Source organism: Limulus polyphemus, unplaced genomic scaffold (genome assembly GCF_000517525.1).
Source record: "Limulus polyphemus unplaced genomic scaffold, Limulus_polyphemus-2.1.2 Scaffold437, whole genome shotgun sequence".
NCBI lineage: Eukaryota > Metazoa > Arthropoda > Merostomata > Xiphosura > Limulidae > Limulus > Limulus polyphemus.
In genome coordinates, this window is record NW_013666047.1 from 573,103 (window position 1) to 585,021 (window position 11,919).

The 11,919-nt window shown below is 32.9% G+C and overlaps 1 protein-coding gene across 1 annotated transcript in view; it reads right to left on the bottom strand.

Annotated features, from left to right (window-relative positions):
* The window catches only part of LOC106458266 (prothoracicostatic peptide-like), a 17,930-nt gene extending 12,068 nt beyond the window's left edge, over positions 1-5,862 (bottom strand). The window contains exon 1 of the mRNA XM_013917753.2: positions 5,729-5,862. The gene's annotated coding sequence lies outside the window, so the exon portion shown is untranslated. The remainder of the gene's footprint in view (positions 1-5,728) is intronic.
* Between the last annotated feature and the right edge of the window lie 6,057 nt (positions 5,863-11,919).

Sequence of the window (11,919 nt, forward strand, 5' to 3'; positions counted from 1 at the left end):
CTGGATAGAAGTTATGTAAATTCATAATTAATGAAAGTTGCTTCCCTTATATGTAATTGTAAATATATATACGTCCATAAAAACTGCAAAACACAAAATGTTAAACCGCAACTTTGCATGTATCTCCGCATGGACCCAAGAAACCTTCATGCCAAAGTTGGTAAAGATCTACCAACAGGGGGCGAAGTAGTGGTAAAAAACGCAAAAGCGCCCATAAAAACCGCAAAATGCAAAACTGAAAATTTGTATGTACCCCCCGCATGGACTCTAATAAACCTCCATACCGATCCATCCACACCCTGCGACGTAGTTACATGGACATACAACAGACAGTACTATTATATTTATATAGATTAATGTAATGTTAAACTGTTCTGCTCAAAAAAGTCAGTTTGGTTTAGTCTAAATTCTTAAGTAACGAAACCAAAATCACACTCAGTTATTACATAACACAATAAGAAATTATAAATAAATCCATTAATAAGAGGTTAAATTATTCTTCTTTATCCGAAAACTTTCTAAAGCATTCACAACAACAGTTTGATGTAAGTTCACTCTTACACCAGCGGATTATATGCTAAAAATCGTAATATTTTGATGTTTCTTCATTCCATATTTTGATAATTCTACTAAATAGCAAATTGTACGTTCTGTAGATGTTCCAAGTCAATTATTCTGTATATTTTAGATACCACATTAACATGACTGAGAAAGGTAACAGTAAAAACAGCTATCAGTTATTGTATCAAAGTCAGAACTGTAACACTCAACCTTCTCACCCAGATCATCTGGTCATTCATTCGCGTTACTTCAACCCTTGATCCCCATCCAATTGAATTGAATTGCGGGGTGGCACAGAGAACATTTGCCGTAAAATTGCGTGTGAATTTTGGTTGTTTAATGTTATTAACTTGGGGCAGCCTGAACTTCTGGCCACTATTTAACTGAACCAAAATTCAGCAAGTGTAAAATTCCCACACCATCTTATAATATCTTTCGGTTTTTCTTTTTTTTCGTTATTGTATACGAAACTGACATCTTATCTATGGGGGCGTGGTTACCTTATAAGAGTAATGGTCAAATCCAATTGTCCACCAGTGGTGCAGAGGTACGTCTGATGGCTCATACCGCTAAAAACCAGGTTTCGATGCTCCTGACAGGCACAGCACAGATGGCCCATTGCACAGCTTTGCGCTTAACAATAAACAAACAAATGCCACTATTTGGTCAGACAAGAGTAGCCTAAACGTTGGCAGTGGGTGATGTTGACTAAAGTGTCGGTTCAAAACTAGGAAAAGCTAGCGCAGAGAATTTTTGTGACGATATCTTAAAGTCTGCAGGCTTATTACGAAGAAAAACGTGTTTCGATACCTGTGGTTGGCAGAGCACAGATAACACATTGTGTAGTTTTGCACTTAACAACAAACAAACAATTTTTTTTTTCGTAAAATTATTAGCACTCTTTAGCTTAAAAGAAAATAATAGAAAATATATTCGAACTTCATTCAATCACGGTATTCATTCACTCTGGTTTATAGGCTGTATCGTATCATGTGCATTTTAAACTTTAGTGCATCAGTAACCTAATACTCACAATTTATTATTTGTTTGTTTGGTTTAAAGAAAAGTCACATTAGCCTATCTGCTGTGTCCACTGCGAGGGATCGAACCCCAGATTTTTGCATTGTAAGTCCGTAAACTTACCACTGTCCCACCGGGGAGGAGGGGACATTTATAATTTCTAAAACAAGCGGGTGAAAATGAAGATTAATAATGTTTCTAAGTGCTGCTATTGAAGCTGATAATTAGCAAAGACGTGGTATTTGTGAGCTACAATGATGATTTAATGTAATTACAACAGCAGTTGTTAAAACGCAATTTAAAAATATTAGAAAGTGAAAATATTTCGTTACATCGTTTACGGAAGACAAATGGATGTGTTTGGGGTACGTATAGTACGACAAGGAGGAGTAACGACTGATATAGGTGTAATATTAAAACTAGGTGTAACATTCAAACTAGGTATAATTTTAAAACTAGGTGTAACATTCAAACTAGGTATAATTTTAAAACTAAGTTTGTTATTCCGTTAGCACAATGACTAAAAAAAGTTCAGGCGTTCACATTTCCCTACTTGTGATTTACTTCTTTCGTCATTGAGAGAATCAAATCCTTAATTTTAGGGTTGTAAGTTCGTAAACTTACCGCTGGCTCACCGAAGGACTTCCTTTGTCTCGGGATATATATTGTACAACTTTACCAAGCTAAATTTAACAACAACAACAAAAACGTAACTTTTTCCTTGTCTTTTATCAGAAGTAAAAAAAAGAGAGAGAGAAAAAAAAGAGTTATGATTCAACCTTTTATGAAGATTTGAGCAGGACCTACCTGTTGTACCTGGCTGGAAGTGATAACAAATAGTTATAGTGCAAATAACTAAAACATTCAATACATTTCTGTTTCAAGTCGGTCAGCTTCTAGTTTTATGAGCTCTCAGAGAATTTTAACTTATGAAACTGTAAAATCTTTTCAATCTGAAATGAAGAAATCTACACAAAACGCATTGATAGTATGAAAACAGTTAGGTAACTTATTTTAAAATCAGCACGACTAACGCAACGTTTTTAATAGGAGGGTGCTAAGTAGTTGTTATTTACCAGATATGAAAATAATCTACTTGTCACGTGTTTTCATCTGAGGGAGATGGGGGGGGGGGAGAACAGCTTTAACACCCTAAAAGCATTATCAGTTTGGTGTAAGGATTTGATGCATGCTGAATTCAATTGATTTATATGGGAAAATTAAAGATTCAAGATATCTTGTGTTAATAGCCTTATAGGATCTAAACAAAGGAAGAATATGTTTAACTTTGGGGTAATCATCCCCCGTGACATATATATTAAAACGTGAACTTCACATTAAAGACAACGAATTTCGTTAATAGGTGACAGGAAGCTAAACGTTTGCTTTCGTTGTTCAGATCTTACATTGTTATTATCTCCAGATACCTTGAACCCTTAATCTCGGATCTGTATGAAATAGATTCAGCACTTGCAGATTTTATATACCAGATTGTTAACACCGTGCTGGAAGGGGAGGGAGGATTCAAAGTGAACCAAGTTAATAATAAGCTAAGTCAGTTGGGAAGATTCGATATTCCAGTTCCTGATTTACTTAAGTAACGGGAACTTATTTTACTGTTATGAGAAAAGTGCAGTTAAGCCCACTTTAAATCAAACGTGTTCTGTTTATATCAAACAAAACGCGATTTCGTTTTCCTTTACTGATAATACGTTCAGTGCAAAGCGAATTGATTGAGGAAGCTTTTCTACACTTGAGAAGTTATAGAACGGACAGAAGCCTGGAACGAGCCTGTTTGGCTCAAACTTATGCTGTGTGTTATAATTACCGAAGTTGCTAAACGTTTTTCTCCCTAGGGTACTTATTAAGGATCACGGTTAGATGGCGTATGCTCATAAGATGTTATTCACTCAAAGGAGAGACGAGATCAACGTTGGCGCCTAATAACTACACAGAAGTCATAACAAAGCCAGGATCAGAGCCGGCTTCTGCTCTCCGGCTCTAGTTCGCCCACCCGTCCAATCCTAACTTTCATTTCAAAGAGTATAAAGCATTAAAGTATTACCTTAAATCCTTACAGGCCAAACTGAAAACAACGTTTCTTGTTGATTAATGTGTAAATCAATAAACTGAGTTATTACTGTAATCACAAACTAGGCGTCTCAGAAGAGATTTTAAACGTCGCGCCACGTTGTGATTCTGTAACCAATCGATATTCTGAGTTGGAAGATTTAACGGCTCTATGAAATATATATTACTAGAAAGGAAAACTGTTTATTTTGTTTAATAAATAATTAGATCTATTGGTACCTTTCGTCAGATTTTCATTCAGAATTCTGTACACAAGTGGAAAACAGATATACATTCAGTACAAAAAACACTCACCGCAACATCCTTTCCTCAAAATATGTGAACAAACTATTTCTCTCAGAATTCTATAATATCTAATTTATCTACGGAAACAATAACAACTTAAGTAAACCGAACTATTACGTAGTTTAGCATTATACGCGCTTACTTTGAGACCTAATAAAGCACTAAACACTAACCTTTGATACTTGAAAAAATGTTTTATTAGTAAACCTTTCTTGATAATAATGGTCTACTATTATTTATTTTAATGTAAGAATGATAACCGCATCAGAAGGTTTGTTTATTTTACAGCAAAGCTACAATGGGCAACCCACTGTGTCCACCGCGGGGAATCGAATCCCGGATTTTACTTTTGTAAGTTCGTAGACTTACCACATCAAAAGAAATAACTTATATCACAGACCTATACTGAGCTACTGACATTTTAATGAATCGTGTTACGTGAGTAAGACTAGATAAGCAGTCAGAGTAAAGGCAATGAAGATGAGACAGGCAATTTATTAATTGTACTGAATTACATAAAATATGATATTTATTGTACTTGATTACATAAAAGATGATATTTATTGTATTTGATTACATAAGAGATGATATTTATTGTATTGAATAACTCAGAGATAAAGTATATTGTACTGAATCACTCAGAGATAAGATATATTGTATTGAATTACATAAGAGATGATATTTATTGCATTGAATCACTCAGAGTTAAGATTTTCATGAAATTTTATGTTTGAATAATTCTAAGCAGTAATTCTGATCTCCGAGTGATTTAATACAATAAATCTTATCTCTGAGTGATTCAATACAATAAATATCATCTCTTATATAATTCAATACAATAAATATAATCTCTTATGTAATTTAATACAATAAATCTTAACTGTGAGTGATTCAGCACAATATATCTTAACTCTGAGAGATTCAATACAATATATATCTTAACTCTGAGTGATTCAGTACAATATATCTTAACTCTGAGAGATTCAATACAATATATATTGCATTATAAAGAAAATGTTGTCGGGGCCATTTTGCCCAATCTTTCCAGAAGAAGGTTGGGAAGGTAATTTTTTTTTCTTACATCAATTTTGTTCATTCAAAATATAAGTTTATATTATTCATAAAGGGTTAAAACGTGCACCCTTCCCTCATAGATGGATAAGACAATATTTCATGATCCTCCAGAATGTATTACGCGCGAAGTTTTAGTTTAAACACTAAATGTTTGTATAGTTAAAAAAACTATTTGCGTAATTAAATGAAAATCAGAAGTCCTGTTTTATACAGATGAATAGTATATGAGTAAGTTCTCGATTTACAAGAAGACGTATTTATCCCTAACGTTTTTTAAACTGCCAAAAAAAATTAAATATGTAACCAGTTTTCTAAACGAAATGAGGTATTAAATATGTAACTACAGAATTAACAGAATATGAAGAATAAAGCAAATAATACAAAAACAAAATCAGTTATTAAAGCAAATTTGTTACCTTACAACATGAATGTTAGTGTTACTTTGTCAAGATTGTAGTAGTTTTTACCATTAATATTATGTTTGTTTCCTAAGACTAAGTTTCATCCAAACACTTGTAGAGTTTAACTAACCCAATGCCAAAAAGCCATTAACCATTTATTTTACCGTTACAGAAAAATATAAATTTAAAACGTTTATGTAGGAAGTAAAGGCAAAGCGTTACAAGAGTAAATAAAACTTATTGTATATTATCTTTCACAAAGTTTATTAATCACTGACGCTCAAACGACTATTTACCTTTTGACTAATTACAGGTCTTCTTTCGTTGCTTCTCTGAGGGATTTGATAAACAAAATTGTCTCCTCTGGAGTACCAACTGTCACGTGGAAAGACTATGTGGATAGACCGTGGGTTCATTCACTAAGCTACAATTGTCGTCCTTTTATTGCGTACCCTTATGCAAGTTTTCTTACGTCACGAGCGGGATCCACTTTTCTCTTCTCCTCATTGGTCGAAATCCTCAAAACCCTAGACTTGCATTCTAGCCATACAAAGTAATCTCACAATCTAAATAACCAATTAACTACAAGTAGGCTTTATTACAAAGAAAATTTATGGGTATACTTACCTTGTTCAAATCGATTGAATGTTCTGTATTACGGTTCTTATGCGATGAAAAAAAAAACTCTGTTAGGCTCTACGTTCTTTATCTCATTAAAGTTTAGTTTCAACATGCATTTTTAGACGTGGGTGAAAGGTCTTTTAAACACAAACTCAAGCGATTATTTCTAAATTCAGTTTAGAATGATCACATATGATCAATATTTTTCCTCAGGCTTAACGTAAGGCACTTGCAAAATACTTTCTGCATCATTCAAGACTAGTATGTCAATGTTATCCCTTTAGTTTTGGATGCTACAGTTACAAAATGGAAGATTTACGTCTGAAGTAAAGTAGATATAAAAAAGAACTTTTACTTAAGTTTTTACGATCTAACACCATTGCTAGCATAGCTTTGTGAAAGTTTAACCTTTGAGGCTTTCGGCTTCAGATACATGTCTAAAAATAAATAATTTTATTATACTTTACAAGCAGTTTACATGTAATTTTACAAGTACAACTGTGCGTTCGAGAGTGATCCATACGTTTTTAACTCCGAAATAACATATATTTGTCGATATTTAAAAATTCGATAAATTGTTGAATACATAAATATTCTTACTTGTGTTCCTAAAATTAAAATTTTTCACTTCTAGTTGATTTTTATATTTTTCAGAAACTGATTTTTTTCCTCTTTTCCTAGATAACTTTCTTCCAGTAGATATCTGAACGTGGCCACATCCACATCGAATGTGCTTATTGCACTTGAATCTCATTTTCGCTTTGCAGATGAAAGTAACAAAAGGCTTAGGATAATCAGTTGATGTTTTCATAACGTTCTTGCCCCAAGTGTGGCACAGCAGTATGTCTGCGGGCTTACAACGCTAAAAACCGGGTTTAGATAACCGTGGTGAGCAGAGCACAGATAGCCCATTGTGTAGCTTTGTGCTTAATTACAGACAAACAAACATAACATTCTTAGTTCGTTTTTTACGCATTCTTTAAACAGGACATGCTACAGAAACTGGGAAGTGTAATTAAATGGAAAAAACAAGAATTGCTGAATACCCCCCCCCCCCCGAGAAAAAGTTACTGATATTTCGCCTTCAAGGAATAGAAGCCGTAATCCATAGCTATCGTTCAAAGTTATTTTAGTAGATTTTCAAGAAGTTACGTACTCCAGATCTACCACCAATCGAGCCTGGTTAAGTCACGAATTTAGTGTTAAATAAAAATATCAAGAAAAACTCCCGCCATTGATCGTTAGTTATTTGAAGCATTTATTCATTACTTTATGTATATTTTCCAAAAGCACTTTCTATAAATGTTTTTCTGTATATTTATAAAACAAATATTATTTTGAGTTTTTTCCATTACTCTAAAAAAGTTTGTTTTCCTACAATTTGGGACTAGTTGTTCGGTGAGAAAATGTTCTGGAGAAAGAGGGTGTTTTCCATATATCAACCATAGCCTTGAAATATTACGAACTAAGTTTTATAACTATTATAAAAGTTGTTAGGAGTTATTTTCCAAATAAACTTGATATACTTCCACAGACATATATATATATATATATAATGTAACTAGGCTAAACTCTTCTGAACATCGCACCCATGTTTCGAGCACTAACCTCTAATGGCAAAGTCTAAGGTTTATTACACTTTGCTAGAAACTTTGGCGAGTAAAGAACATTGTAGATCACAGTTACAGTTCTCAAACTGTGTTTAGAAGCACATGATTTAAACAGTCAACACTATTTAGCCACCGTTGATTCAGTTCACTATTGAAACAGACTCCCTGTGTTTGCTTTAACTAAAAGTTAAGTCGTGTAAGAATGTCAGCCAACACGATGTGAGTCGAGATTTTGAAGAACTGGTCGAATTCTTTTATTCACTTCCTTTACGCTCAGAATCAGTTAGGTAACAAGATGTATCTACTGCTTTACGGACAATTTGTCATCGATCTTAACTTTTCACGAACATTTATTGAACAGGGAAGAGTCGTCTAACTCTTATGCAGTCATTTTTCGTATCAGTTCCACGTTTTCTCTTCAGTCCTGCAACGTAGCTCTACAAATACTTATCATCATACTTAGAATAATTATAATCAGAGTATGATATACCGGCTATCAAAGAATACTTATTTCTGAGGCTTACAAAACACAACAAAATAGTGATTGATTCTAGTCTCAAATGAAAAAATCTAAACAATGTTTCAATATTTCATTCGATGGTCAAGTTTCAACAAATATTTGAATAATATTTAATTTTCTGTTTTTTAAATATTTGTTTTTAAAATGCAATCCAAGATACAGCGAACTGTCACTTGCATATATCCAATTATGTAACAAGACGATAATTATATATTTCGTTAAATCTGCTTCAATATATTTTTTCTTTTCTGAGCTGAGAATAAAATTAATTCAGTTATAAATTTCAAACTTCATGTTTTAAAATATAAATCCACGGATGAAGTATAATCCACTGCTAATCATATAGAGTCTCAGAGTCTAGTCTGTTTTTTGCACAAAGTTTCACAATGGGCTATCTGCGCAATGTCTGCCACGAAGATCGAGCCTTTAATTCTAGCGTTATAAGCTCTCAAGCTTACTGCTAAGTATTCAGAGGTCATATCATGTACTATATGGAATGAAAGTTTTGAATATTCAGGTAGATATTCGGCTATTAGAACAAAATAAAGGGCAATTTTACAAATTCTTTAGATTTAACTAGTACGTGTGACAAATAAATAGGCTTATTATAACCGAAAAAAAAATGACATACTGATCTTTTACTATACTTCAACTACGTGTTGAATTACAAAAACATTTTGAAAGCTCACATATTGAACGTATTGAATCCATGTAAATTACTTGTTCAAACTTTAGACTTTACATTATACAAGATTGAAACTGTTCAAAAACTAATAGCTCATTTAAATTGGATATGTAGAGTGGAAATAAACAACACTAATAACTCTTAGTTAAGCTTCACATATAGATTGAGAACAACTTAGAGCTGATAATTTTCGGTTAAACTTGACATGTAGATTGAAAACGATTTAGAGCTGACAGCTCTTGGTTAAACTTGACATGTAGATTGAGAACGACTTAGAGCTGATAATTCTTGGTTAAACTTGGCATGTAGATTAAGAACGACTTAGAGCTAATAATTAATTTTGGCATGTAGGTGAGAAGAGAAAGAGATCTAATGGGAGTAGATAAAATTCGATTAAAGTTCAGATTTTGTTTAAGAATAACCGAGAACTGATAACTGTGAATTCAATTTGACGTGCTAGCTGGAAAAAAAAGAATAACCAATCGAAATGCACGAGCAGTGATAACATTTGATTAAAGCTCACGTGTACGATGGGATCAACCAATTACTGGTAATTTTTGATTTTGAGATTCGAATATCAAAACTAGATCATGGTTTGAAAAAGTTTTCATAACTCTGGTATTTCAACAAGAACTAAGATTATTGGTTCCAAGAGTCTTGAAATAGCAAAACAGTTATGATAAAGATGTGTTTTTAAAAGAAGGTCCAAATAGTAAAAAAGACCCACGAATAGGAACTGAACTGTTTATTTTCACTTTTCTCTGTTTCATGTTTTATTTGTGATATATTTTATTAGATACTTTTTATGTTTCGAGAAGTATAATTTCTATGTTCTTTTAGCAGAACGTTGTGTATTTGGAGATAAAGTCAAGTTTGACATTACTTATAAATGTTTTTGTTTTCGAATATGTAAGCATAAAGTAAGCATATTAATATCAACATTTCTTTTTAAAGAACATAGCTGTTAAAACTATTACATAAAATACCGCTTTTTTGGTGAAAAATAGCCTCAAAGTAGGTTGTAAGTGATGTATTAACTGGTCGCCCTACCCTCTGGTCAAACTTTCTAAATTAGATATGGCTACGGCTGAGCCCTAGGGATTTTTGAGCTGGTTATTTATCTCATGTGTCACTTAAGATGCTGTTCAATCACAAAATACTAAAGCACTTAAAAGGGCGTATTTAGATGCTCAATTCATCAGAATTGGCATGTTTAATGTTTTTAATAAAAACAACCATTTCAAGGTTGAAGTAGTTCTTATTATTGTTTTGTTTTGTTTCTTTCTCTCTTTTACTTGTTTTGATTTTAAAAAAACACTTTAATTTCATGATTTGAATGTTTTCAAAAAATCCATGCCTCTTCCAACATTTGTCATTTTGTTGGGTTTTTTAATGATCATCTCCCATCCAGAATTGTTTACGCCTTTGAAACGTCATTTCATTTTCTAAACTCGATATGTATTTTAGGAACGATACGTTTTTAGAGACTGGGTCGTTTATTATGTATCGTATTTCAATGGTCCATATCCTTCCCAGGATAGAATGTCATTTTAAACATTAACCTACGTGAATCATGTTCCTGCTGTTTAAACAAATCCTTACTTCCAGTGTTAACAATATTTCTTGAAAGAAGCGATCCCCTTTTCAAGGTTTTTCGTGTTTTTAAAGGACCTTCTTTTCGAAAATTAGCTGTTTTATAAGGAGCCATCTTCTTTATTATATCAGCTATGTTTTATTAACGTTCACATCTTTTCAAAGTTTTGCTTGTTAAACTATTCTTTCCCTGACGATTTTTTAAAGATCACTTTCCTTTCAAAATTGCTATGATGTTGAAAAAGTAATTTTTTAAGAATTTCCTATGCTTTAAACAACTACGATACTTCTATGTTTGCTCTGTTTTTGTTCGTTTGTTTCTAACGTACCTTTATCTTTTAAATTTTGGAAGGTTGTCTAAGAAGTATTCTTACTCTTTCAAAAGTATCTGTGATTTAAAAGAACCAACCCACTTCGATTAAAATTTGCCAAACGTTTTGAACAAACAACTTTGTATTGTAAAGACGACAACCATCAGTACCCCATAACTTACTTTCATTTCAAAGATTATGTTATTTTAATGTACATCCACCTCCATTTAAGCTGCCATGTTCCTGACAGGATTACCTCCCTACAACAGTATCACCTCCCTACAATAGGATCGTCTCCCTACAATAAGATCACCTCCCTAAAATAGGTTCGTCTCCCTACAACAGTATCACCTCCCTACAATAAGATCACCTCCCTAAAATAGGATCGTCTCCCTACAACAGTATCACCTCCCTACAATAAGATCACCTCCCTAAAATAGGATCGTCTCCCTACAACAGTATCACCTCCCTACAATAAAATCACCTCCCTCCAACAGGATCACATCCGTACAATAGGATCACCTACCCACAACAGGATCATGTATTTAAAGGGTCATCCTCTTTCTACGATTTTTTAAAGGATCTCACCTTCTCTGCGATTTTTGAATATTTTTTAAAAGATGACATCTTACAGCCCCTTGCTACTTTTAAAAGGCTACTTGACGTCTACTAAGTAATTTTTTAAATCCAAACATAGACTTTTTTCAGCATTTACTACACATGCCGAAAGATCACCTTCAGTCCACAGTTTTGTATATTTCTCAAGAACCACCCACTCCAATATTTAATATGTTCTAAAACAAAAATTCTCTTCCAAGCTTTCTTATGTTTTAAAACACAACTTTCCTTGCAAGACTATTTATACAGGACCAAATCCCATTTCAGATTTAAAAAAAAAAAACACACATCTCATCCAAAATTATTATATTTTTAAAATACCATTTTTCAAATATATGTATATATGTGTGTGTGTGTGTGTTTCAAAAGGCAAACATTTTTTCAAATTGTTTGCCTTTCTAGCATATGCTACGATTTAAAATGCCTTTCTAGCATATGCTATGATTTAAAATGCCTTTCTAGCATATGCTACCATTTAAACTTTCTAACATATGCTACCATTTAAAATACCTTTCTAACATATGCTACC